This window comes from Phocoena sinus, chromosome 12 (assembly GCF_008692025.1).
Source record: "Phocoena sinus isolate mPhoSin1 chromosome 12, mPhoSin1.pri, whole genome shotgun sequence".
In the NCBI taxonomy this organism is placed as follows: domain Eukaryota; kingdom Metazoa; phylum Chordata; class Mammalia; order Artiodactyla; family Phocoenidae; genus Phocoena; species Phocoena sinus.
The window spans coordinates 50,271,926-50,299,340 of record NC_045774.1 but is presented as its reverse complement, the minus strand read 5'-3'; the positions used below and the strand labels follow the sequence as shown (position 1 = coordinate 50,299,340).

The window sequence follows — 27,415 nt, the reverse complement described above, 5'->3', positions numbered from 1 at the left end:
TAAGTGAAGTAAGACAGAGAAGGACAAATACGATATCACTTATATATGGAATCTAAAATATGACACAAATTAACCTATTTACTAAACAGAAAGAAACAGACATAGAAAGCAAACTTACAGTTACTAAAGGGGAAGGGGGGAGGATAAATTAGGAGTATAAGATTAACAGATACACATTACCATATATAAAATAGATAAGCAACAAAGATTTACTGTATAGCAAAGGGAACTAATATATTCAATATCTTGCAATAACCTATAATGGAAAAGAATTGAAAAAATATATATGTATATGTGTAACTTAATCACTGTGCTGTACACCTGAAAGTAACACAATATAGTAAATCAACTATACTTCAATTAAAAACAACAACAACAAAAACTGTTGTCACAGGAGATTCACCCTAAGACTAGAAAAAGATACACCTCAAAGAGCTCTTGAGTTGCTCCTCATGGACAATGCAGTTTACTTGGCTCTGGCTGGTGAATACACCTCTGGTAGATAAATACATAAAATCTTGGTGGAATCTCTAGAATTGTCAAAGGAATAGTCAGACACAAAGCATTTAGAAAAGTTTACTTCCAAGAAAAGTTTGCAAGAAACTCCAAGTTTTAAAAAGAATTGGTTCATCAAATAAAAAAATACAAAAAATGGGGGGAAAACCCCACAAAATTACCAAGTTTGTAGTTATGCAGTCCATGGTAGAAAAGACAGAAACTTTCTCACACAGTTGTCGTAGCCACAAAGGTTATCACAGGTCTTCAACTATCAACATTGCAAAAACTTGGTGATAAAGTTGCTTTTATTTGGCAGTCAGTACTTATAAACAAAACCTAAGGATTCTTTTGTTTTGGGAAAGTGAACCAGGCACAGGGACCCTGTTTTTGTTTGCTTATTTTATTTCTTTCAGGGTACAAGTTGTTTTATTTTCTTATTATGATGTACACACTTACTGATAATGGCAGCAAAGCATTGTATCAGTTTTGCTTCCACACATGCTTCCTTTAGTCCTTGGTAGTTACAAATCCTTCCATGAACAAATACTGAGGTAGTTTATTATTACTTAAGGTAAAAGACATAACAGTACAGAGGGGAAAGTCAAAGTTTGAGGGAAGGTGCTTTGGATATGAGGGATATTTTTTCTTTTTTCTTGAAAGAAATTGTCATATCTTTGTGGACAAAATAATGGAAACTTAGAATATATAGGGTTAATATACAAATGACTAAGACAAATCATAAGAATTTGATTTTGCCTGACAAAAAATCCAGGAGAAGGAGTATAACAAAATTAAATTTGCCAGGGTATTCCAGTGAGAAGGTAAATTGTATGGAAAAGCTGACCTTGTCATACCTCAAAGAAAAATGCATGCAGAATTATATACTTCAAGAATTTATATAATACTAAGAGTATTGAGGTCCATTTAATCCATATCCGTTAGATGACCTCTTCCAGACAGCCAGGCACCTTGGTTTTTCCCAGAGATCTATTAGAGCAGTTTTTCTCAAAATGCAGATTATGATCCATTAGTGGATCCTAACATTGATTACTAGTGGGTTGTGACTAAAAGTTTGTTTTTAATGAAATAGAATAGAAAATATGAGAATACATTTAGGTAGTACTCTCAAGTAAGTATTGAGACCTCTACTTCAGGTAAGATTTAGTAGAAAAGCCACGCTCCCACTAAAACGATAAATTACAAAGTCATATGTTTAAAGTCATTGGAAAGTTATAGACACAATGAAGACTAGAAGAATTAAAATTCCAGAAAGGGAAGAACCCTCCTAGGTCACTTGACAATCCCTGACTATTTTATTCCTTAGAACGTTTACCAATTCTGGTCACAGTGACTCTGTTTTTGGCATGGGGACTCCACTGGGACAAAGAAAAGCCAGGGGAGTTTTTGAAGGCCATGGATGCAGGCATGACAGATTTGAATTTAAATTCTGAAAAATACCACTGGACATTTGCTGAATGCTAGAGTATAAAAGAAACTGGAGAACTGGCCAAGAAAGGCAGAATAAGATCTGCAGTCTCATGGTGAAGAGATAAATTCCTGCTAGCAAAAGGGGCTGCATCAAACAGTCCCTCAAGTTTTGGCCAGATATTGAACTTGATGGGATGGGAGACTAAGCTCAAAACTTTTGAAGGACAGAATTTCAGGGATGAGAAGAAAGGGAAAAGCCCAGCTGTCAGTCAAAAGTCTCAGAAGGCCATACCCAAGAAGGAAGCTGGATTGCAAAGTCATAGTGAAATCTGTCCACAGTGCTTAGGAGACAAACTCCCACCAGAGACAGGAAGTCAGCAAGAAACACTTGATGAGTTTTCCTCTCAAGACATTTGCCAGATTTTAAAGCTACATGAGGCGAGAGGCTAATGAGCTAAATTAAAACCTCCAAAGGGCAGACTGAATCTCCCATAGTGTTTACGGGCTGAAAGGAAAGAGACCTTCCAAGCTATCGATCAAAAGTCCAGTGAGCCACACCTGAGGAAAAATGACAAACAAGAGGTAGACTGAGTCTAACTAAAACCAGAATCCATCCCCAATCTAGTTCAGTTCCTGATGGGATTAAGGTGATCAGCCCTTCAAATTATGCAACTAACAGAGGAAAGGGAGAACCTTTATGAGGGAAAATAACATCATTACAAGTCCCATTTGTTCATTTTATACCCCAAATATGGCATATAATAAATTATAAGGCTTGAAAAGAGGCAGGAAAATGTGAGTGATAAGAGAAAAAGCAGATAATAAAAGCAAACCCATAGATGATCCAGATATTGGAACTAGCAGGCTGGGACTTTAAAATAATTGTATAGGGCTTCCCTGGTGGCACAGTGGTTGAGAGTCTGCCTGTCAATGCAGGGGACGCAGGTTCATGTCCCAGTCTGGGAAGATCCCACATGCCGTGGAGAGGCTGGGCCTGTGAGCCATGGCTGCTGAACCTGCGCGTCCAGAGCCTGTGCTCCACAACGGGAGAGGCCACAACAGTGAGAGGCCCGTGTACCGCAAAAAAAAAAAAAAAAAAAAGTATGTGTGTGTGTGTGTGTGCACGTGCGTGCAAGGGAGCAAAGGAAAAGATGGACAAAATGGATAAAATGATGGATAATTTTGACAGAATTGGAATCTATAAAAATAATTAAATATACATTACAGATCTTAAAAATACAACAGCTAAAATTGAGAATTCTTTGTGCAGTTTTAGCAATAGCTTAGACTGAGCAAAAAGAGTTAGTGAACTTGAGGACAGATAAGTTGATAGTACCCAAAACTGAAGCACAGAGGCAAAAAGAATGCAAAGAATAAAACTTAGTATAAGAGACATGTGGAATACAGTGAAGCAGTCAAATATATATTTAATTAGAGTCATAGAAGGACGAGAATTAGAGAATGGGGCAGAAGCAATATATGCAGAGATAATAGTCAAGAAATTTCGAAAATTGATGATAGACATCATTCCAAACATTAAAGAAGCTCAGTGAACCTCAATACACAACAAGGATATATACAAATGAAACCATAATTAAGTATATCATAGTTGAACGGCTGACAAAGATAAAATCTTAAAAGCAGCAAGAGAAAACAAGGCACTTTACTTTTTCAAAAAGCAACAGTAGGGCAGATGACTATTTTACTGAAATTATGGAAGCCAAGAGATATTTAAAGTACTAAAAGAAAAAAAAAACTGTCAATTTTATGTCCAATTAAAATACCTTTAGAGATCATAGTAGAAATATAGATTTATTCAGACAAATGAGAGCTGAGAGAATCCATCAGGAGCAGACCCACACTATGAAAAATATGAAAGGAAGTTCTTCAGGCTAAAGGAAAATGAACTCAAATGGAAGCACAGATCTTCAGGAAGGAAGAGCAGCAGGAAAGATAAATATATGGATAAAAAAATTTTAATTGACTTTCAAAGTAGCAAAAATAAAAATATTGTGGAGTTTATGTGTAGACGTATAATAAACAGTTGCATGAATTGTAGGAAGGAGTTATGTGGACTTAAACCATTGTAAGATTTTTATTTGGATAGTAAAAGACTGTAAAAAAAATTGCTAGCTTTAGAGTGGAAGACACCATGAAAACAAAAACTACTAGCTTAAGGTAGGCTGTAATAAGTCAAGAATATATTGGAATCTAGAGGAGTAACTATCAAAGTGTGGCCTTTTGATTTAGCAGCATAAGCATCATCTGGGAATTTGTTAGAAGTGAAAATTTCCAGGTTTCCCCCAGACCTACTAAATCAGAAACTTTGGAGGTGAGGCCCAGAAATCTATGTTTGAAGAAGTCCTTTAGGTGATTCTGATGCACACTAAAATTTGAGAACTATAGGTAACTACCAAAAGAAGACGGGTATAATTAAAAACCTAATAGAAGAGGCAAAACAGAATAATAAAAATACTTGATTAATCCAGAGTAATGAAGGAAGGGAAGAATAAAGGAACAAAAAATAGGTAGGACAAATAGAAAAATAAATAAAATGAATAAAATACATAGTAAAATACATAGTAAGATTGTGCACTTAAACCCATCTGTAACAGTAATCACATTAAATGTAAATGAACTCAATGCTCCAATTAAAAGACAAAGATTTTCAGACTGAAGAGACAAAATGACACAGATAATTTTAAAGGATTTAAACGATACACCATGTAAATACTAACCCCCAAAACAAAAACAAAACAAAAACCTTCTGTGACTATATTACTAATTTGTAAGTTTGACTTGAAGAAATATGACTAGAGATGAAGAGGGACATGTCATAATGATAAGTTTCAATTCAATGAAAAAAAATTTACAATCCTATTTGTATACAGCCATAATATAGCTTCAAATGTATAAAACTATAATGTCAGAACTAAGTGAAGAAATAGAAAAATCCATAATTATTATCAAAGATTTTAATATACCTGTCTCAATTTCTCATAAAAATCATACCAATAAATCAGATATAAAAGATGAAGAAGAAATGTGATCTAATTAACCTAATTGAGCACTGTTCCCAACAATAGTAAATATATATTCTTTTCAAGAGTATTTGGAACATTTACCAAAACAGATCATATGTTGGGCTTTAAAGCAAGTTTAAAATATTTTTAAAAATTGAATTCATGCAGGGTACGTTCTCAGAACACAGTGCAATCACACTAGAAATTAATAACAGAAATATAGAACCACCTCTAAACAACTTGTAGGTCAAAGAAGAAATCACAATGGAAACTAGAAAGCATTTAAATGATAAATAATGAAAACACAACATCCAAAATGGTAATGCAGCTAAAATAATGCTTAGAAGGAAGTTTATAGCTTTAAATGCATATCTTAGAAGACAGGTAAAAAACTAATGATCTAAACTTCCATCTCAAGTGCTAGAAAAAGAAGAGCAAATTAAATTTAAGATAGTAAGATAAATAGTATAATAAATGACTCTTAATAAATAATAAATATGTAAATAATAAATTATAAATAAATAATTCAATAGGTATAGCTCAATTTGTATAATAAATTATATAAATAAATATCAATAATAGCTGAATAATAAATGAGCAAAAATCAATGAAAGAGAAGGCAGACATAGAGTAGACACAATAAAACTAAATATGGGGGGCTTCCCTGATGGCACAGTGGTTGAGAGTCCACCTGCAAATGCAGGGGACACGGGTTCGTGTCCCGGTCTGGGAGGATCCCACATGCTGTGGAGCAGCTAGGCCCATGAGCCATGGCCACTGAGCCTGTGCGTCTGGAGCCTGTGCTCCACAACGGGAGAGGCCACAACAGTGAGAGGCCCACGTACCACAAAAAAAAAAAAAAACTAAATATGGGTCATTTGAAAAATTTAATAAAATTATTAAATCCCTAATAAGACTGATCAAGATAAAATAGCAAGTACAGAAATTATCAGTATCAGGAATGTAAAAGGAGACAGCAGTATACATGCCATAGACATTAAAAAGATAAAGGGGTGAACAAACATATGGACACCAAGGGGCGAAAGTGGCTGGGTTGTGGTGGTGGTGGGATGAATTGGGAGATTGGGATTGACATGTATACACTAATATGTATAAAACAGATAACTAATAAGAACCTGCTGTATAAAAATTAAATTAAATTAAATTAAAAAAAAAAGACAAAGGGCTGCAAACACTCCCTAACAGCATACACAAAAATAAACTGAAAATGGATTAAAGACCTAAATGTAACACCAGACACTATAAAACTCTTAGAGGAAAACACAGGCAGAATACTTTATGACATAAATCACAGCAAGATCCTTTTTGACCCACCTCCTAGAGAAATGGAAATAAAAATAAACGAATGGGACCTAATGAAACTTAAAAGCTTTTGCACAGCAAAGGAAACCATAAACAAGACGAAAAGACAGCCCTCAGAACGGGAGAAAATATTTGCAAATTAAGCAACTGACAAAGGATTAATCTCCAAAATTTATAAGCAGCTCATGCAGCTCAATATCAAATAAACAACCCAATCCAAAAACGGGCAGAAGACCTAAATAGACATTTCTCCAAAGAAGATAGATTTCCAACAAACACATGAAAGGATGCTCAACATCACTAATTATTAGAGAAATGCAAATCAAAGATACAATGTGGTATCACCTCACCCTGGTCAGAATGGCCATCATCAAAAAATCTAGAAACAATAAATGCTGGAGAGGGTGTGGAGAAAAGGGAACCTTCTTGCACTGCTGTTGGGAATGTAAATTGATACAGCCACTATGGAGAACAGTATGGAGGTTCCTTAAAAAACTAAAAATAGAACTATCATATGACCCAGCCATCCCACTAGTGGGCATATACCCTGAGAAAACCATAATTCACAAAGAGTCATGTACCACAATGTTCATTGCCGCTCTATTTACAATAGCCAGGACTTGGAAGCAACCTAAGTGTCCATCGACAGATGAATTGATAAAGAAGATGTGGCACATATATACAATGGAATATTACTCAGCCATAAAAAGAAACAAAACTGAGTTATTTATAGTGAGGTGGATGGACCTAGAGACTGTCATACAGAGTGAAGTAAGTCAGAAAGAGAAAAACAGATAGCGTATGCTAACACATATATGGAATCTAAGAAAAAAAAAGTGGTTCTGAAGAACCTGGGGGCAGGACAGGAGTAAAGACACAGACGTAGAGAATGGACTTGAGGACATGGGAAGGGGGAAGGGTAAGCTGGGACGAAGTGAGAGAGTGGCATGGACATATATTTTACATTTACCAAATGTAAAATAGATAGCTAGTGGGAAGCAGCCGCATAGCACAGGGAGATCAGCTCAGTGCTTTGTGTCCACCTAGAGGGGTGGGATGGGGGTGTGGGACAGAGACGCAAGAGGGAGGAGATATAGGGATATATGTATATGTATAGCTGATTCACTTTGTTATACAGCAGAAACTAACACACCATTTGAAAGCAATTATACTCCAATAAAGATGTTAAAAAAAAAAAAGATAAAGGGCTTCAAAGGGCAACATCAACAAAGTGAGAAGATGACCCACAGAATGGGAGAAAATATTTGCAAATCACATATCTGATAAAGAACATGTATCTAGAATATGTGAAGAACACTTACAACTCATCAGTAAAGAACCAAAAATCTCAATTTAAAAATGGACAAAGAATCTGAATAGACATCTGGAAAGAAGATATGCCAATGACCAATAAGTACATGAAAAGATACTCAACATCATTAGCCATTAAGGAAATGTAAGTCAAAACCACAGTGAGATACAACTTCACATCCACTAGAATGGCTAAAATAAAAAAGAAAGGTGGCAAGTGTTGACAAGGATGTAGAGAAATTAGAACCCTCCTACAATGCTGATGGGATTATAAAATGGTGCCCCTGCTTTGGAAGAGTCTGGCAAAAACTTTGACTTGAATATTTATAGCAACATTATTTATAATAGCCAAAAACTGGAAACAACCCAAATTTCCACCAACTGATGAACCAGTAAGCAAAAGTGGTATAAGCCTACAATGGAATAATATACAGCTATAAAAAAGGACTGGTATACTGATACATGCTAAAACGTGGATGAACTTTGAAAACATTATGGGAAATAAAAGAAGCCAGTCACAAAAGACCATGTATTATATGATTCCATTTATATAAAGTTTCCAGAATGGGCAAATCTATAGAGATAGAAAGTAAGTTAGTGGTTGCCTATTGCTGGGAGGTGGGGTGGCTTAGAGAAAAATGGGGAGTGACTGCTAATGGATATGGGGTTTCTTTTTTGGGTGATGAAAATGTTCTAAAATGAATTGTGGTGATGGTTGCACCACTGTGAATACACTAAAAATCATTGAATTGTTCACTTTAAGCAGGTTAATTGTATGGTGTATTAATTATATCTCAACACAGCTGTTAAAAATATAATATAAAAGGATATTATGAATAACCTTACACCAAAAAAAATCAACTTAGATGAAATGCTCTTTTAAAAAATATTAAAATGAATACAAAAAAGAAACAAAAATATGAATAATCATAATCTGTTAAAAATATTGGATCTGTAATTTAAAACCCTCCCATAAAGAAAATTTCAGGCTGAGATGTTTCACAGGTGAATTATTCCAAACGTTTAAGGAAGAAATAATACCAACCTTAAACTTTCTCAGAATATAGAGGAGAAAGGAACAGTTCACAACATTTTTTTAAGAGGGTAGTATAATCTTGATACCAAAACCTGACATGAACATTTTAAGAAAATGACAGGCCAATTGTTCTCATGAACATAAATGCAAAAATCCTAAACAACATAGTAGCAAAATGAGTCCATTTTTCTTTAAAAAAAAAAAAAGATAACAGATCATTGCCAAGCGGGATTTATTCCAAGAAAGCAGTTTTGTATTAACAATAGAAAATCTGTGAAATTCACCACATTAAAAAAATAAATGGGGAAAATCACATGGCTACCTTAATAGATGCTGAAGAAGCAATTGACACAATTCAATACCCATTCAAGAAAAACAAAACAAAGCTCTTGGTAAACTAGAAGTAGATGCAGGTTATCCAATTCAGAACATCAAATATATGTCTTGTGTGTCCCCTCACCCAACTAAAGGTCATGTTCTGTAGCCATACTAAGGAGAAAACACTAATGTGTTTGTCTGAAAAATGCCTAGGGGATGGTGGAACTGACTTGGAAGGAACCAGGGTCCTTGAATGTCCAAGAGGAGCAGACAGTTTACACACATTTACCAAATACATTACATTAGACACATTTAAACAATTTTTTTTCTTTAAGCCACTGATGACTGTGTCTTTTTGTTAAAACAGTCTTACCCTACTGATCCAGGAGATGGTGTATAATGTGTAACAGGAGAAATTTCATTTGTACACAGGAAGAACATGTTGATGATCAAAGATGACCAAGCATAGGGCTTCCCTGGTGGCGCCGTGGTTGAGAGTCCACCTGCTGATGCAGGGGACACGGGTTCGTGCCCCGGTCTGGGAAGATCCCACATGCCGCGGAGCGGCTGGGCCTGTGAGCCATGTCCGCTGAGCCTGTGCGTCTGGAGCCTGTGCTCCACAACGGGAGAGGCCGCAACAGTGAGAGGCCCGCATACCGCAAAAAAAAAAAAAAAAAGATGACCAAGCATCAAAAATGGTTTACCCAGCGAAGTTATGGAGTACCTTGCAGATCTTTGTGAAGAAGATTGAATTGCCCCGTGGTGATACAGGGCCAGCTTGCTTACAGTTTAAATTCTATTCTAGCATTTGCTAGAATAAAAATCATTATTTTATTTTGGTACCTATCACATTACCAAATTTTAGGGGTTTTAAAAATGTTCAGAACTGTGCTGATTTATGTGTTTTGATAGATGGGCTTTATCCATTTACATTTATTATAGTTACTGATATATTTGAACTTATTTCTACCATACTTCTTTTTGTTTCCTTTTTTCTCTTTTCCTGCCTTCTACTGGATTTAAAAGATCCATTTCCTATCCCTCACCCCTGCTTGTTTGGGAAGCTCTGTGTTGCATTTCCATTCTTTTGGTAGTCACTTTGAAGTTTTTGACATGCATTATACATTTCCCTATAAGACTCTGAAGTTATTCATTATTTCTCTTCTAAACATTCCTGCTTTAACCCCATTGAAGCCCACTTTACCTATTAAACACCCTCAAACCCTACTCAAGCTAATCTTACCATCTTTTCCTTAGAGCTTAGATTGTACCACTTTTTAAACCCACTTTTAAAAAGGGGGGATTTGGTTTGTTTGTTTATAGTCGATAGTTAACTAAATGTATTTATTTTTTAAAAGACACTATTGAAACAATTCTCGAGAATCTCTTTTCTGAGACGTTAAATGAGGGCCCAGTGCCTGTCTCATGCAGAGTAGGTGCTCGATAAATGGAACCCATCTTTCCCTCTCCCAAAATAAACTGTTGTGTACCTAGAGCCTGTCATACAGAGTGAAGTAAGTCAGACAGAGAAAAACAAATACCATATGCTAAGACATATATATGGAATCTAAAAAAAAAAAAAAAAGTGGTCATGAAGAACCTAGGGGCAAGATGGGAATAAAGACGCAGACCTACTAGAGAATGGACTTGAGGACACGGGAAGGGGGAAGGGTAAGCTGGGACAAAGTGAGAGAGTGGTAGTGTATATATGGACATATATACACTACCAAATGTAAAATAGATAGCTAGTGGGAAGCAGTCTCATAGCACAGGGAGATCAGCTCGGTGCATTGTGACCAGCTAGAGGGGTGGGATAGGGAGGGTGGGAGGGAGGGAGATGTAAGAGGCAAGAGATATGGGGATATATGTATATGTATAACTGATTCACTTCGTTATAGAGCAGAAACTAACACACCATTGTAAAGCAATTATACTCCAATAAAGATGTTAAAATAAATAAATAAATAAACAGTTGTCTGTCTCTTTAACACTAGCCATGAGTGCTCAGCAGGCATGGATTCCTCTGGGTTGGATGCATTTCATGGACAGTTGGCAAAGACCAACCTCTCCTTATGTTAATTTTGTGAATACTGTACTTGACTGTGTAACAAGCTAAATGATACAGGATTAAATGTTCTCATTTCTGAGCTGTGAAGTGTTGAAAGTGACCAGGAAATAAGGGCAAAATATCCATCCTTTGGGAGAAGAATGTCAGTCTGTGTTGCTGCCCCTCTTGGCTGCTGGTTGGAATGCAGCTGTTAAAGCAGCTGTTTAACTGTTTGCCCAACTTGAAAGGACACTGCCAAGTGGCAAATACTTTTCATAACAACATTTTACTTTTGCTGAGAACAACAACAGTGCATTTTATTGAGCTCCAGCAGTGTGCCAAACATGACAGATTTATAACTCTGCAGGTTCACAACCTAGACTGAACACAATGCTCATTTCCATTTTTAATATTTATAAAAAGAATGAATAGGCTCCCAAAGGTAGCCTCTACACGAAACATCTCTACATCTTTCCTATTTGTTGAAAAGGCAGCAGAGTAACTTGAGAAAATGAAATACCTCTGAAAATGAAAATCTTAGAAATGTCAAAGGAAAAAAGGAAAGTTTAAATATTTTACCCCTTCTTGTGACTTTACCCCTTCTCATCCAGGACAGATGAGGGCAGCAGTAGCACAAGAAACACATCATCTGCTGAATCTCCTGCAATTCGTGGGTCTCATTCTGGGTCATGAAGTTAATCTATGTTGTTCATTAAAATATTGACACTAAGTACTTAGCAAACAATTGTGTTGAATCTGACAGGCTATGAACTGGGGTGGCAGTGGGGGTAGGAGGTGGTTATCAACTATTTTATTTCATTGTAAAAACTAAATGACAAATATCAGCATTCAGAATTAAGAAAACACATTCAAATGAGTAAGCGTGATTTTCTTCCAAACCCAAAAGTACATGAATCATGATCATACGACATAGACCTGCACCCTCAGTCTATTACCCGTGGTCAGAAGCTCATGCCTTCAAAAAGGCTTATGGAGATATACTTTAGGCAAGTAGAGGGATCCTGCGCACACCTATTGTTTGTTCCAGCTGAAGTGGTGTTAGAAAGCAGCAGTAACCACCACTCATAACATTTAGTGTGTAATCCCCTTTACAGCCTTTATGAAGGCAACAGAAGTCAGGCAGGGTGGATGCAAACTCATTTAATAAACGCTTCACAGTCAAAGCTGGAACAGAGATGTTTCTAAAGGTGAGCTGGGCTGAACAAAGATGGTCAATGGATATTCTAACCTATGTTATGTTTTCTCTACTGTTTACCAAATGGTAATTAACTCATAAATGACAGCAGTCTGGTCCAGCTGTTTCTCGAAATTACAAAAGCATACATTTCGACAAAACTGACATGGTTTCTTGGACAATGGTAGACAAAGTCCCATGCACTGGTTAATGGTCACTGAGGAAGTCGGCCACAAATTTTTTCTCTTTTTTTTTCAGGGATCAGAAAATTAGTAAATGCAAACCATGGATGAAAGTTATAAGATTGCTTCCACAGAAAGGATCCAGGTGTTGGAAAAAGAACTGGCTGTATAATTGACAGAACTGAAGTCTGAGACAGAAGAACAGGGGACTCTTCAGGGGTCAACTCATCGAGCTTACAGGTAAATAAGGGCAGTGTGAAGGCATGGTCTTCAGGGGCTTTAACCCCTACTCTCATCCCATAGTCTCCATCAGAACCCCCTCTCCTTTTTACTTGGACAATTGGCATCATCTCAAGTTCAAACTTAACTGCTGCCCCTAAGGTTTTCCTACATTCTAGAATTGTCAAGGCATTTAGAGGCAATATGCTACCAAGGAAGAAGGAAAAGTGCTCACAAATATCATTGTCTTAAAGTTCCAGAAGCTACTATACAAATCATAGTCAATAAAATCTCATTTTCTCCAATGATATTTTAACTGAATTTGACCTTGATTTTGATGAGAAATTTCAAAACGAAAATAATGTGAGGTGTTTGATAATGAATTCTGCAAAATGATGTTCTATTAGGAGCTATTCTATAGGTAAATGCTGCCAACAATAGCAATCAAATTCTTTTAGAGAGACAGGGTAGCCAATTCAGCCCTCATGGGCCCAGGACATTCAAACTCCTCTGTTTCTGCTACTGCCACAATTGATCAAGAGGAGCAGTTATAAGGACCCTTTTAGGTTGAGTAGCTGAGTAAACACAATGTGGATGGTGAAGGTTGGAGAGGGAAGGTCTGGAGAAGAAGCAGGAAGTAGGTACATTAGTACCTCCTTCCAAAGATGATTCTGAAAAACCAGTATTTAGTGTATTTTATAATTTGGTATTTAAAGCCCTGAGGTATATGAAGCAGATCAAGGATTGTGTGATGAAGTGGAAAGGGAATGGAACCATGCAAGTCATAATTTCTCCCAGCTTTTGTTCCTTTATTTGAAAGGTTAAAAATATGTACCTTGCCTACCTTATAAAGGTCAGTTGAGATCATGCATGCTAAAGCACTTTGAAAACTATAAAACACCATGCAAAGATCAAGTGTTGATATTGTTAAAACTTAAATGTCAGAGTGTCAGGCAAGGGGCTGCCCACTGTGCATTGTGGTAAGAAAGGTTTTCTGAAGTCCCTTTTAGGACAGAGTGATGGGAAATCTCTGGATACCTGTATTTCTCCACTCCCCAAAACCACCAAACACTGGACCTGAAGAATCTAACTATTAATCCAACAAACATTTATTGATCACCTTCTGTTTGCCAGGTGTTGTGCTTGGTTCTGGAGTCCATGGAAAATATCCACTCCTGATAATAACTTTAGAATTCTCATTTCCTACTAGACTACAAAATCTATTGAGAACTGGAGGATAACTGTGCCTTAGTCATCTTTCCTTCCACCCTCCCTCCCTCCCTCCCTTCCTTCTTTCCTTACTAGCTTCCTTCCTTCTTTACCATTCTTTCCCTCATCTTGCCCCCATAAGCCCAGGTCTTTGTGGTTGTTAAGTGCTTCATAGATGCTTGCCGAATACATAGATGAATGAATGTATGTTGATGTATGTTGATGAACAAATGAGTGAATCTCTTTTTTTGGCTTGATGTACATACCATGTTCACCAATCTCTTTTAGGTCATTCGCAGACACTTTGAGGTTAACTGAAAGGAAAGGCATGGTCTGAGCATGGTCTAAGCAAGAGTGGGTCAGAGAACTAAACCCAGAACCCCACCCAATCTCCCAGCATGCCAAAGAATTAGAAGACCAAAGGGCAGGGAAGGGATGGGTTTCTTCTGTTTCTCTGACTGCCTTTAGTAGCTGGTCCCCTTTCTAGGTGGTTACTGGTTCTCCACCTCCATGAGGCTGCAGCCAGAATTCAGGTACCCAGTAATCACAGAAGTTATACCTTTGATTTATTAATGCTTTTACCCTTTCAGAGCTTGTGTCTTTTTTCCATCAAAACCAAGACATAGGGCTTCCCTGGTGGCGCAGTGGTTGAGGGTCCGCCTGCCGATGCAGGGGACACGGGCTCGTGCCCCGGTCCGGGAAGATCCCACATGCCGTGGAGCGGCTGGGCCCGTGAGCCATGGCCACTGAGCCTGCGCGTCCAGAGCCTGTGCTCCGCAACGGGAGAGGCCACAACAGTGAGAGGCTCGCGTACCGCAAAAAAAAAAACAAAACAAGACATGAGGAGATAAGGGAAGGCATTATTCCAACTGCAGTTGTGAATTCAACACAAATGGATCAAGCTTAGCCTCACGTGGCTGAGGGACCTCCTGACTGTCAGCCTGGTGTTCGTTTCACAGGACCACTGCCTCCAGTGGGGTGAACTGCTGGCAAGTCTATTTTTATCTTCCCTTAAAACTTATCCATGGGGACCGATAACAGTCATATGAACATTAACCATACTTTACTGACTACAGTCCCCCTCAGATCTCAAGGTGGTTTCTCACATGTATTCTAGAACTATCTCCTGTGGCTCCCTTGCCAGTGTTCCCGAAGTCCCATCTTAAGGAAGTAACATCTGCTCCATGGTTGCAATGTTCCCAAAGCTGCCAAGCCTTAGGGTGTATCTTACACCCAATGGGGAGAGCGCTTCTCTTCCTGACCCAGGATCCAACCTCTTATCAGGCCCCAGGTAGTGCTGCTTGTACCTCCTCATGTCAGAGCCTTTGGTACAAACAACTTCCTCATGATTGGGCTTGGACAGCAGTCAGAGGGTGTTTAAGCAGACACTTCTGCTATGCTTTTCCTAGGGATAAATAATTTTTCTGAAGCAGAAAGTTTGGTGAAAATAACTTCCAAAGTATTTCATGTTTGATACTTAAGGGTCATTTTCACCCTCTAGATAATTGAGCAAGAGCACAAAAATAAAAACATTTTGTTTAAATTATTAAATAATGATTTTATGTGTCAGCTACGGTAAGATAGAGGTCGGATAAGCACAGTAGTTGTTAGAAATGTGGTTACTGAAGGAAATATGGGTGGGGGAAAGAAACATCCTTACTATTGTCAGAAATAAAGAGATAAATCAGGGGTAGAGGAAAGACAATGTTTGTATGAGAAGGAGAGAAAAACCGGCCCAGGGAAAGGTTTAACCGGCATGAGGTGTACACAAGAGAGATTCTGACTAAGACAGAAGCTTGTGGCCTTTACATGCCCCCAACATTCCAATATAATACGATACACTTATTTAGAAATGAGCAGTTGTGGAGTTACAGATTAATCAGGGCCTATCTTTAATCTGATTTATTATAGCTTCTATAATTACAGCTTCTATTGCATAAAACTTTCTGCAGCTCTGTTCAAATGCCAAAGGACATTTCTTACTTTCAAAGAGAAAGGGAACTGGCTCTAAAGAAAACTTTACAGGTGAGTAGAACAGTGGGCTATTTCAACACAACAAAAAATTAGAATTTGCTAACTTGTTGGAAACTGTTAGCAGGGAAAGCTTATTTTTGCAAACAAACAGCTGATCGTATTGACAGTGGTTACAAAGACAAAACAGCCCAATATTCAGCTCACTGCTGGATCAGAGCAGGCCAATACTTCTTTGGAGAGATCTGATTTTTGTAGTGTTTTAAACTTTACAGTTCCTTGATTTGTGATGTTAAAATTCATTATTTGGAAATTCATTATATGTAACAGCATAATGTGTTGTATAAAAACTATCATAAATTATATGCCATTTTCCGTCATAGACCCTGATAGTTTTATTTCCTTCTTTCCTTTTGTTTGCTTGCTCCGTTCCCCACACCCCCAACCCCGGGTTCAGGTGGCTGAGTCAAAACCCCTTGTTATTCAAGCAGATGTCATGCAGAGGGAGCTAGAGAGCTGCCTAAGGAGAGAGTACACTCCTGAAAATTTACCTTTGCTTCTGTTGAAGGTAAGAGTCATTTTGCAATTTGAAAAGTAGATCTGGAATTTGGTGGAAGTGTATGAACAAAGCTGGCTTTCTGGTATGTCCTCTGGCCAGGGTAGGATTTTCTCTATATGTGTGGTTTGCAGAACTTGGTTAATATAAATGCTCTTCTTTGTTAGAGACCCATGCCATTTAAGTTCAGCTTAGTTATAGTCACTAAAAATTGACTAAGTTTCTGCTAGTTACTCCCTGTGCTGGTATTATGAAACAGTAAAACATTGACTAAGATAGTCGCAGACCTCAAAAACTGTTGGCTGACCTAGGGAAGATTCTGGAAATCTCTCTTAAGAAAATAACTCACAACCTGGGGGGAAAGATTTTCCATAAAGATTATTATTGCAGCATTATAATAAAAGTGAAAAAAGTTGGAATTGCCTAAAATTAATCCATTTACATTTAACGTAGTTATCAGTATGTATGTTCCTATTACCATCTTCTTAATTGTTTGGAGTTTGTTATTGTTGGTCTTTTCCTTCTCTTGTGTTTCCTGCCTAGAGAAGTTCCTTTAGCATTTGTTGTAAAGCTGGTTTGGTGGTGCTGAATTCTCTTAGCTTTTGCTTGTCTGTAAAGATATTAATTTCTCTGTCGGATCTGAATGAGATCCTTGCTGGGTAGAGTAATCTTGGTTGTAGGTTCTTCCCTTTCATCACTTTAAATATGTCCTGCCACTCCCTTCTGGCTTGCAGAGTTTCTGCTGAAAGATCAGCTGTTAACCTTATGGGGATTCCTTTGTATGTTATTTGTTGCTTTTCCCTTGCTGCTTTAAATATTTTTTCTTTGTATTTAATTTTTGATAGTTTGATTAATATGTGTCTTGGCGTATTTCTCCTTGGATTTATTCTGTATGGGACTCTCTGTGCTTCCTGGACGTGATTGGCTGTTTCCTTTCCCATATTAGGAAGTTTTCAACTATAATCTCTTCAAATATTTTCTCTGTCCCTTTCTTTTTCTCTTCATCTTCTGGGACCCCCTATAATTCGAATGTTGGTGCATTTAATGTTGTCCCAGAGGTCTCTGAGACTGTCCTCAATTCTTTTCATTCTTTTTTCTTTATTCTGCTCTGCAATAGTTATTTCCACTATTTTATCTTCCAGGTCACTTATCCATTCTTCTGCCTCAGTTATTCTGCTATTAATTCTTTCTAGAGAATTTTTAATTTCATTTATTGTGTTGTCCATCATTGTTTGTTTGCTCTTTAGTTCTTCTAGGTCCTTCTTAAACGTTTCTTGTATTTTCTCCATTCTATTTCCAAGATTTTAGATCATCTTTACTATCATTACTCTGAATTCTTTTTCAGGTAGACTGCCTATTTCCTCTTCATTTGTTTGGTCTGGTGGGTTTTTACCTTGCTCCTTCATCTGCTGCATATTTCTCTGTCTTCTCATTTTGTTTAACTTACTGCGTTTGGGGTCTCCTTTTTGCAGGCTGCATGTTCGTAGTTCCTGTTATTTTTGGTGTCTGCCCCCAATGGGTACGGTTGGTTCAGTGGGTTGTGTAGGCTTCCTGGTGGAGGGGACTAGTGCCTGTGTTCTGGTGGATAAGGCTGGATCTTGTCTTTCTGGTGGATAGGACCGCGTCCAGTGGTGTGTTTTGGGTGTCTGTGAACTTATGATTTTTGGCAGCCTCTCTGCTAATGGGTGGGATTGTGTTCCTGTCTTGCTAGTTGTTTGGCATAGGGTATCCAGCACTGTAGCTTGCTGGTTGTTGAGTGGAGCTGGGTCTTAGCGTTGAGATGGAGATCTCTGGGAGAGCTTTCGCCGATTGATATTACGTGGGGCTGGGAGGTCTCTGGTGGACCGATGTCCTGCACTTGACTCTCCCACTCAGAGGCTCAGGTCTGACACCCGGCCACAGCACCAAGAACCTGTCAGCCACTTGGCTCAGAAGAAAAGGGAGAAAAAAAAAAAGACAGAAAGAAAAAAAATAAAATAAAGTTATTAAAAATTAAAAAATTATTAAAAATAAAATATAAAAAAGAAAGAAGAGAGCCACCAAACCAAAAATCAAATCCACCAATGATAACAAGCACTAAAAACTATACAAAAAAAAAAGAAACAGACAGAACCCAAGGACAAATGGTGAAAGCAAAGCTATACAGACAAAATCACACAAAGAAGCGTACACATACACACTCACAAAAAGAGAAAAAGGAAAAAAATATATTTAAAAAAAAGACAGCAACCAAATCAATAAACAAATCTACCAGTGATAATAAACTCTAAATGCTAAACTAAAATAAACATAAAACCAGAAACGAATTAGATGAAGAAAGCAAACCCCAAGTCTAAAGTTGCTCCCAAGGTCCACTGCCTCAATTTTGGGTTGATTCGTTGTCTATTCAGGTATTCCACAGATGCAGCATACATCAAGTTGATTGTGGAGATTTAATCCGCTGCTCCTGAGGCTGCTGGGAGAGATTTCCCTTTCTCTTGTTTGTTCGCACAGCTCCTGGGGTTCAGCTTTGGATTGGCCCTGCCTGTGTACGTAGGTCACCTGAGGGCGTCTGTTCTTTGCTCAGACAGGATGGGGTTAAAGTAGCAGCTGATTAGGGAGCTCTGGCTCACTCAGGCCGAGGGGAGGGAGGGGTACGGAATGCGGGGCGAGCCTGAGGCGGCAGAGGCCAGCGTCACGTTGAAACAGCCTGAGGCTCGCCATGTGTTCTCCCGGGGAAGTTGTCCCTGGATCACGGGACCCTGGCAGTGGTGGGATGCACTGGATCACGGGACCCTGGCAGTGGTGGGATGCACAGGCTCCCGGGAGGGGAGGTGTGGATAGTGACCTGTGCTTGCACACAGGCTTCTTGGTGGCTGCAGCAGCAGCCTTAACGTTTTCATGCCCATCTCTGGTGTCTGCGCTGATAGACACAGCTCGCACCCGTCTCTGGAGCTCGTTTAGGCGGTGCTCTGATTTCCCTCTCCTTGTGCACCCCGAAACAATGGTCTCTTACCTCTTAGGCAGGTCTAGACTTTTTCCCGGACTCCCTCCCAGCTAGCTGTGGCAGACTAGCCCCCTTCAGGCTGTGTTCACTCTGCCAACCCCAGTCCTCTCCCTGGGATCCGACCTCTGAAGCCCGAGCCTCAGCTCCCAGCCCCCGCCCGCCCTGGCAGTGAGCAGACAAGCCTCTCGGGCTGGTGAGTGCTGGGCGGCACCGGTCCTCTGTGCAGGAATCTCTCTGCTTTGCCCTCTGCACCCCTGTTGCTGTGCTCTCCTCCAAGGCTCCGAAGCTTCCCCCACCTCCCACTCCCCATCTCCACCAGTGAAGGGGCTTCCTAGTGTGTGCAAACTTTTCCTCCTTCACAGCTCCCTCCCAGAGGTGCAGGTCCCTATTCTTTTGTCTCTGTTTTTTCTTTTTTCTTTTGCCCTACCCAGGTACGTGGGGTTTTTCTTGCCTTGTGGGAAGTCTGAGGTCTTCTGCGAGCATTCTGTAGGTGTTCTGTAGGAGTTGTTCCACATGTAGATGTATTTTTGATGTATTTGTGGGGAGGAAGGTGATCTGCACATCTTACTCCTCCGCCATCTTGAAGGTCCCTCCTCCAAATATATTTTCTATCTTTATCCCTCCTTCTGGGACTCCAGTGATATATATGTTAAATTACTTCATATTGTTCCGTAAGTCATTGAGGCTCTGTTAAATCTTTTTCTGTCTTTTTTTCCCCCAGTGCTTCATTTTGTATAGTTTCTATTGCTATATCTTCAAGTTTACTAATCATTTCTTCTGCACTGTCTAATCTGCTGTTAATCACTTCCAATGAATTTTTTATTTCATATAGCTTTCATTTCTAGAAGTTCTATTTCATTATTTTTCTTATATAAATTTATTTATTTTATTTTTTTTGGCTACGTTGGGTCTTTGTTGCTGCACACAGGCTTTCTCTAGTTGCAGTGAGCGGGGGCTACTCTTTGTTGCAGTGCATGGGCTTCTCACTGCAATGGCTTCTTTTGTTGTGGAGCACAGGCTCTAGGTGTGCAGGCTTCAGTAGTTGTGGCACTCAGGCTCAGTAGTTGTGGCTCACAGGCTCTAGAGCGCAGGCTCAGTAGTTGTGGCACACGGGCTCAGTTGCTCCGTGGCATGTGGGATCTTCCCAGTCCAGGGCTTGAACCCATGTCCCCTGCATTGGCAGGTGGATTCTTAACCACTGTGCTACCAGGGAAGTCCCTATTTCATTATTTTTAATAGTTTTCGTTTCTCTTCTTATGTTTACATTTTCCTTTCAATTCTTGAACATACTGAGCATATTAATAAAATCCCTTTTAAAGTCCTTGTTTGCTAATTTCCTCACTGGTGCCATTTCTGGGTCTGTTTCTCTTCATTAGTCTTTCTCCTGCTTGTGGGTCATATTTTCCTGCTTCTTTGCATGTCTAGTAATTTTTTTGGACACTGGGCATTGCAGTTTTACATTACTGAATGCTGATTTTTTTTTTGTATTCCTTTAAAGATGTTGGTCTTCATTCTGGTGGGCAATTAAGTTTTAGATCAGCTTCACACTTACAAGGCTTGGTTTTTAAGCTTTGTTAGAGCAGGTTTAGAGTTACCTTTACTCTAGAGATAGTTTATTTTTCTTACTAAATTGTCACCTCTCTCATGTCTCTGCTGAATACCCCAGGTATTCAGTGAGGACTCTTCACCCTGTCTGATTGAAATGTGAATATCTCCTAGTCCTGTTTGAACTCTGAGAAATGTTCAGTTTACAGTTCCCTAGTTAGTTATTCTTTGCACAGCCTCATGGAGTTTTGCTCTCTGTATTCAGGGCTTAATAGTCAGCAAAAAACTCAAAGGGATCTCTATGCAGATTTCTGGAACCCTTTTTCTGCATAACTTTCTCCTCTCCAGTACTCTGCCCTGCAAACTCCAGCCGACTCAGCTTCCCAAACTTGATTTTGGAGAGACCATCGTGCTCTGCTTTCCTACTCTATGGTTCAAAAACTGCCTTCTTCAGGCAGAAAACCAGGACTCATTTCATTTTTTTCCTTTCTTTCAAGGACAAGAGTCCTGCATTGTCTGTTGTCTCATGTCAGAAAACAGTTGCCTTGTATAATTTGTCCTATATTCTAGTTGTTTATGAGGGAAGGATAAGTCTGGCCCTATTTATTCCATCATAGCCACTATTATTTTTATCAGAAATAAAATATTTTAAAAGAGTTGGCTTATCTGACTATCTTTAAGCATAAGTAAAATTCTTGGTCTAAGGTTAGAAGCTGTAATCTCACTTGTAATGTGCTTTGTATTTTAGAGTCATAAACTTCAGTTTAAAAGAAAACTTTTAAGCTTAGCTTTAGATAATTTTATAGGCTTTTATGTCACTGCTAAAATTGTTCACCAACTGATAAATGAAACTACAATCTGTTGGAATGGCAAAATGCCTACTTGCTTCATTTAAATTTGAATGGTGAACCAGGTTTGGTTTTTTTGGTTTTGTTTTGTTTTTATTGGTTCCCCCCTCCCTCCCCACCCTCTTTAATTGGAGAGCTTTTCTCTCCAAATCAATTTTGAGACAGGTTTCTCAATTTTATTATCTTCATGTAGAAAATACCTCTTTCCAAAACAATCAGACTTATTTTCCCATTATATGTGTTCTTAAGATTTAATCCAGTCTTCCTGTTATAATTGTATTCTAAGTGTTCATTTTTTCTTTCCACCTTTGGTAAGAATCTTAACCAAATAGGCTTTTTTTTTAATTTTAAATAACAATATGTACTCCACCCACCTTGCAACATCGTTGAGTTATATATATTTATTTATAAAGTAATATGTTTTAAATAGTAAATGTATACATGTAATTAGTAAATGTATAAGAATATATATGTATATATAGATATGTAGAAAGTACTCTGTAAACCATGAAGCCCTATAAAAATTTGGGGTGCCATTATTTCCTCTTATTATGTATGCATTTGATTCACCTGTTTATGTATCTTACTATGCATCTATTCAGGGCAGAGTCTAGGTTGTAAATTGTTGAAATACAAGATTCATGACTTTTGACAACCTGGGGGAGACTCCAGATAGTAAACTAAGCAAATGCTTAAAAAATGGCCTTTTGAGACTTCCAGTTCCACAAACATGAAGTAATCTCATTCCTCCAGGTTGTTCCTAAAAAATCCTGGACATAGCACAGAAAGCAAACGTAGGAATATTTTGAAAGGTAGAAAGAAGTTGGGCTGCTTTCCTAAGGGATCTTAGGACTTGAGAAATGACATGGTAGTTAAGTGTTAATTTTTCTTGTTGTTGTTAAAGTATTATACAGCGAGAATTACCCAGCTGGCCCAGAGTAAATATTTACACATGCTTAGGTGGAAGAGATTTTGCCAACACAGTAAGATCACGGAGCAACTTTATCCGTTTTATAAGGTAGGAGGCCCATGAACAGAACCTATGGGCTATTATTAAGTATAGTCATCATGTTTGTACATTATATCTCTAGACTTATTCATCCTACATAACTGTAAGTTTGTACCCTTTGGCCAACATCTCCCCTTTTCCCCCAGACCCCCAGCCCCTGGCTACCACTGTCCTATTCTCTGCTTTTATGAGTTTGACTTTTTTTTTCAGCTTCCACATACAAAGGATACCATACAGTATTTGTCTTTTTCTCTGGCTTATTCCACTTAGCATAATGTCTTCCATATTTATTCATGTTGTTACAAATATTAGGATTCCTCTCTTCCTCATGGCTGAATAATACTCCATTATATGTGTATGTACCACATCTTCTTTATCCATTCATCCATCAACAGACTCTTAGGTTTTTATATTTTGGCTATTGTGAATAATGCTGCAATTGAACATGGGAATACAGATATCTCTTCAAGATACTGATTTTGTTTTCTTTGGATGTATACCCAGAAGTGGAATTTGCTGGATCATATGGTAGTTCTGTTTTTAATTTTTTGAGGAATTTCCATACTGTTTACATAATAGATGTACCAGTTTACATTCCCACAGTGTATCTTGTCAATTTCTTTTAAAGTGGTAGCTAAAGTTGGGAAGGGAACTAGTGGCTGCCTTTACTTGCCAGTTCTGCCTGTGGCAGAAGATTATGGTACCTATTTTTAAGAATGAGATTTGAAGGAAGCTTGTATTATAGAAAATGCATTTTTCTTCATAGGCTATAGGTAAAAATCTAAGAAGTCGACTCCAGTTACTAAATATCCTTGTGCACTGCCTCTTTGCTGGGTCACTCTCCTTCAGAGTCCTAAGAATGTGACTGATCACTGTCCTTGTCAGTCAAATTCAGAATATGGAAGAATGTTGATATTCCAAAAGCCTCTTATTTGGTTCCCAAACAGTATTACACTGTACTTGGAAGCAAATGACACAAGAAATAAGGCTTGTAAATAACCAAGTTCTGTCTTTGCATCTCTCTTAAACAGAAACAAGTTGCCTACATTATGCAGGAGTACAATGTTGCCCTTCAGAGAGCTGATAGATTGTCTGTTGCAGGAGAAAACTTCCTTATGGGAAAAAACAATCCTCCTAACTTAGTGGCACAGGAAGACCTGACTGTTTACACAAATTAGTTCTTGTGTCACCTACCCTCACTCAAGACTATTCACCACTACCTGCAGGTACGTGAAACAGTTATATGATGATGTAGCACCTTCCCAGGATGCGCAACACATTGTTTTCTCACACCTCTCACTTAGTTTTTGATTGTCAGTTTCTGTGTTCCATCTGCCTTACAAATGACATAAAAATAATAGGTCACTAGCTTTTTTCTTTGAGACCTTTGAAACTTTTTTATTTTGGAACCTTGTTCTAATGAAATTACTCCATTTAGCTTTTTCAAAGATGTTTCTGTTAAACTATTTCATATTCACGCAATAAGTTCTTGTTTTCATCCTCTTGTTCTGGATTTATGCTGTCTAATGTAGATCCACTTTTTTATTCAGCAACATCTAGTGAGGGTCTAATTTATGCCAGGTACATATCCTGGGCCATGTAGGGAATATATAATCTTTGCTGAAAAGTAAGTGGGTCACAGGATGGTAGGAAAAAGGGCAAGTAAATAGTCAACTTAAATACAGTGTGGTAAGTATAATCACAGAGTAAAGAGAGTCACAGAGGAGAGGCCCTAACAAAAGATAGAGGCATCAGAAAGCAGTGACGTGATCACGTTTGTTTTAGAAAGATTACTGTTTTGCCACCTAATCTTTTCTTACTCCTCTATACCTCATCTCACTGATACAACCAACCACGAACCTGGCCATCATCCTGACATCATCCCTTCCCCAATCAGTCACTATGGGATCTACCTCTGAATCATCTCTCCCCTGTCACATGGTATAGTAATGATAGTAAAGATCTGTTTATAAGTCCTGGGTCCCCCACTAAACTCTGAACTCTTTGAATTTGGTCCATATCTTATTTATCTTTGTATCTCTAGCACCTCACACAATGCCTTGTCCGTTATGGGTGGTTGATCAATGTAGACCTGCCTAGAGGTTAAGGCCACTTAGAGGTGGTGATATCACCAGGTCCCCCAGCTTCAGATTTACCTTTCATGATTGGGCAAGTTACTGAGGCCCACCTCCACCTCCTTCCTCCTCTGAAAAGTCAAGGGCTGCTCCTGAAACAAAGTCTGGAAGCTTCTGTGAGAACTGAGTTGATGTGTGATCTCTTGGTTGTCCCCTTCTGTAGGCCCTCCAGTGTTTGCCCATCTCCAAAGTGCTGAGTGTAGCTGTTGATGAAGTCCCCAAGGTTGGTCAGGAAAATGAAAAGGTCCCTGTCAATGACATTGACCCTAACATCCAGGGTTCTGTATCTCCAGGCTCTATGAATACCAGCATTTCAGGTAAGAAGTCTTCTTTCCCCTTGGGAAATGTGGAAAAAAGAAGATTGTGATTTTGCACATGTGCTGTTTTGTCACCTGATCTTGCTTGAAATTTCTCTATATACCAAAAAGTTATATCTTTTTTTTTTTAATTTGGCCACACCACTCAGCCTGTGGGATCTTAGTTCCCCAACCACGGATGGAACCTGGGCCTCAGCAGTGAAAGCACTGAGTCCTAACCAGTGGACCACCAGGGAATTCCCCAAAATTGTATCTTATTAATTAACAAGTGTTAATTTAATATTTTCTGATGGAAGAAAATAACAAACACTTCCCTTAGAAATTATCGTCTCCATCCTGGGGACTTCTGGCAGTCCAGTGGCTAAGACTCCACATTTCCAATGCAGGGGGTGCGTGTTCGATCCCTGGTCAAGGAATTAAGATCCCATATACCATGTGGGGCTGCCAAAAAAAAAGAAAAGAAATTATTATCTCCATCTTTATAACTAGACAATTAAAATAGAGGAGAAAAGCAATGAACTTGAAGTTGGGAGTACTGAGCTCTAGGCCTATTCTGTTGTGGCCTCACTGTGAGCCTACATGTTTAAGTCATTTCATCTCCTTGGGCCTCAATTTACTCATCTCCATAATAAACCTTTCAGATGAAGTGATCTCTAAGGTTCTTTTCATTTTTAATTTTACATGATTTTTAAAGACTTTGCTTATCTGAATCAATTTAATAGTCTTCTTGCCCTTACCTTGTATTACAGATGACTTAGAAACCTGATCAGGTTTTCACTCTGCGTGATGAATTTACCAGGTGCACCTGGAGTGGCAGCCAGCCCAGCTGTGGGGAATCAGAGAAAGCATCTCCAGGGGAAGTCCAACCTGGGTGCTTAGAGATGAGTAGGAGTGAGCCAGGCGAAAGGAGGTGAAGGTTCTCAGCTTCTCCTAATTTGTTTGTTAACTTATAAATCATATTCTTTGTTTACCCCAAAGGACTATAGGTAGTTCTGTTCCCACTAAGTCATTCCCCAAAAGATATGTTGGGTTTCTCCTGCAGACTGTGAGAAGGGAGGGTCCTGGCTACCTCCCCCAGAAAGCCAGCACCAAGAATTTGTCAGATAGGCCTGGCTGAGTGTGGGACAGTCTACAGATTGTGGAAGAGAAGGTTGGGCATGGAGCAGAATGGTCTTCCCCATCAGCAGAAGAAGCCCTGACTCCAATTATCTCTAAGGACTCTCCTTTTTCTCTTCCTGACTGGTGTTCATTGGTGTTAATGCTCTTGATTTTGGATTTTTTTTCAGGGCCAACAAGAACAGAAGCTGCTTTCTTTCTGCCCCAACACACAACAGAAACAGAAGAACTGAAACCCCAGCTGAGGCTCCTGCTCTCCCATTTCAGTATCCCATATGACATGGAAGAGCTAAGGGATGCTTCTAAGGAGATAGAACTTTTTTCCTTGGTTCATAAAGATAGAACTTTATGGATTCTTTCTTAATACAAATATAGGTGTTCATAAAAGAAAATACTAGTATTTGCCACAAAGTTGAATATTCATACTGCCACAGTTGTTTCTAGAGTGATAAAATGTAATAAGTGAAATTTAGACTAGCAGTTGAACTTTCTGTCTGTAAGAGTTATGAGCCCCTTGAATATCCAGCCCAGAGGGATTGTAGGATTATTTTTCAGTGGAATTTAAAGAAAATAGTAGGTTATAATCCATAGTGGATAATGTAAACATAGCCAAGACTTGGCAGTTTTATATTGTGGAGTTGTTTAGTGTCTAAAGCCCTTTGATTATCAGAAAGTGTTCCAATAGCTCTCCTATTGGCAAAATGCTTTATATTCAGTAGAGTGTATATTGTGTAGTGATTTTTAAAGTCATGTAGTCTAGTCTGCTATCACATGGCGTTGCACCTCCTTGAAAAAAAATCATCCTATCAGAAGCCATGTTAAAACTTGTTTCAAAGGGAAAAATAGGATTGTATGTAGAGAACCTCGAATTTACAATAATAAAGTTTTCAGCCAGAGTTTCAACATAAAGATATTTTTCTAGCTCTGGGTGTATAATATTTGTAAATATATATATTTGTTAGGTAAAAATAGTAAGTTGATTAATCCAAAAAGGCAAAGATCAAATCTGTATGTTTTTGAACACTCTTCTGTGGCTGCTTTCCACTATAACTGCAGAGTTGAGTAGTTGCGACAGAGACCATGTGGTCTGCAAAGTCTAAAATATTTACTATCCAGCCCTTTAGGAAAAAGTTTGCCACCCTA

The 27,415-nt window shown here is 38.5% G+C and overlaps 1 protein-coding gene across 2 annotated transcripts in view; it reads left to right on the top strand.

The window, feature by feature from the left end:
* Nucleotides 1-27,181, top strand: part of CEP57L1 (centrosomal protein 57 like 1) — a 107,745-nt gene extending 80,564 nt beyond the window's left edge. For both annotated transcript variants that reach the window (XM_032651598.1, XM_032651601.1), the window contains 8 exons: nt 12,438-12,601; nt 15,742-15,814; nt 16,218-16,328; nt 22,600-22,713; nt 23,736-23,930; nt 25,003-25,156; nt 25,906-26,066; nt 26,443-27,181. The gene's annotated coding sequence lies outside the window, so the exon portion shown is untranslated. The remainder of the gene's footprint in view (nt 1-12,437; nt 12,602-15,741; nt 15,815-16,217; nt 16,329-22,599; nt 22,714-23,735; nt 23,931-25,002; nt 25,157-25,905; nt 26,067-26,442) is intronic.
* Nucleotides 27,182-27,415: the final 234 nt, after the last annotated feature.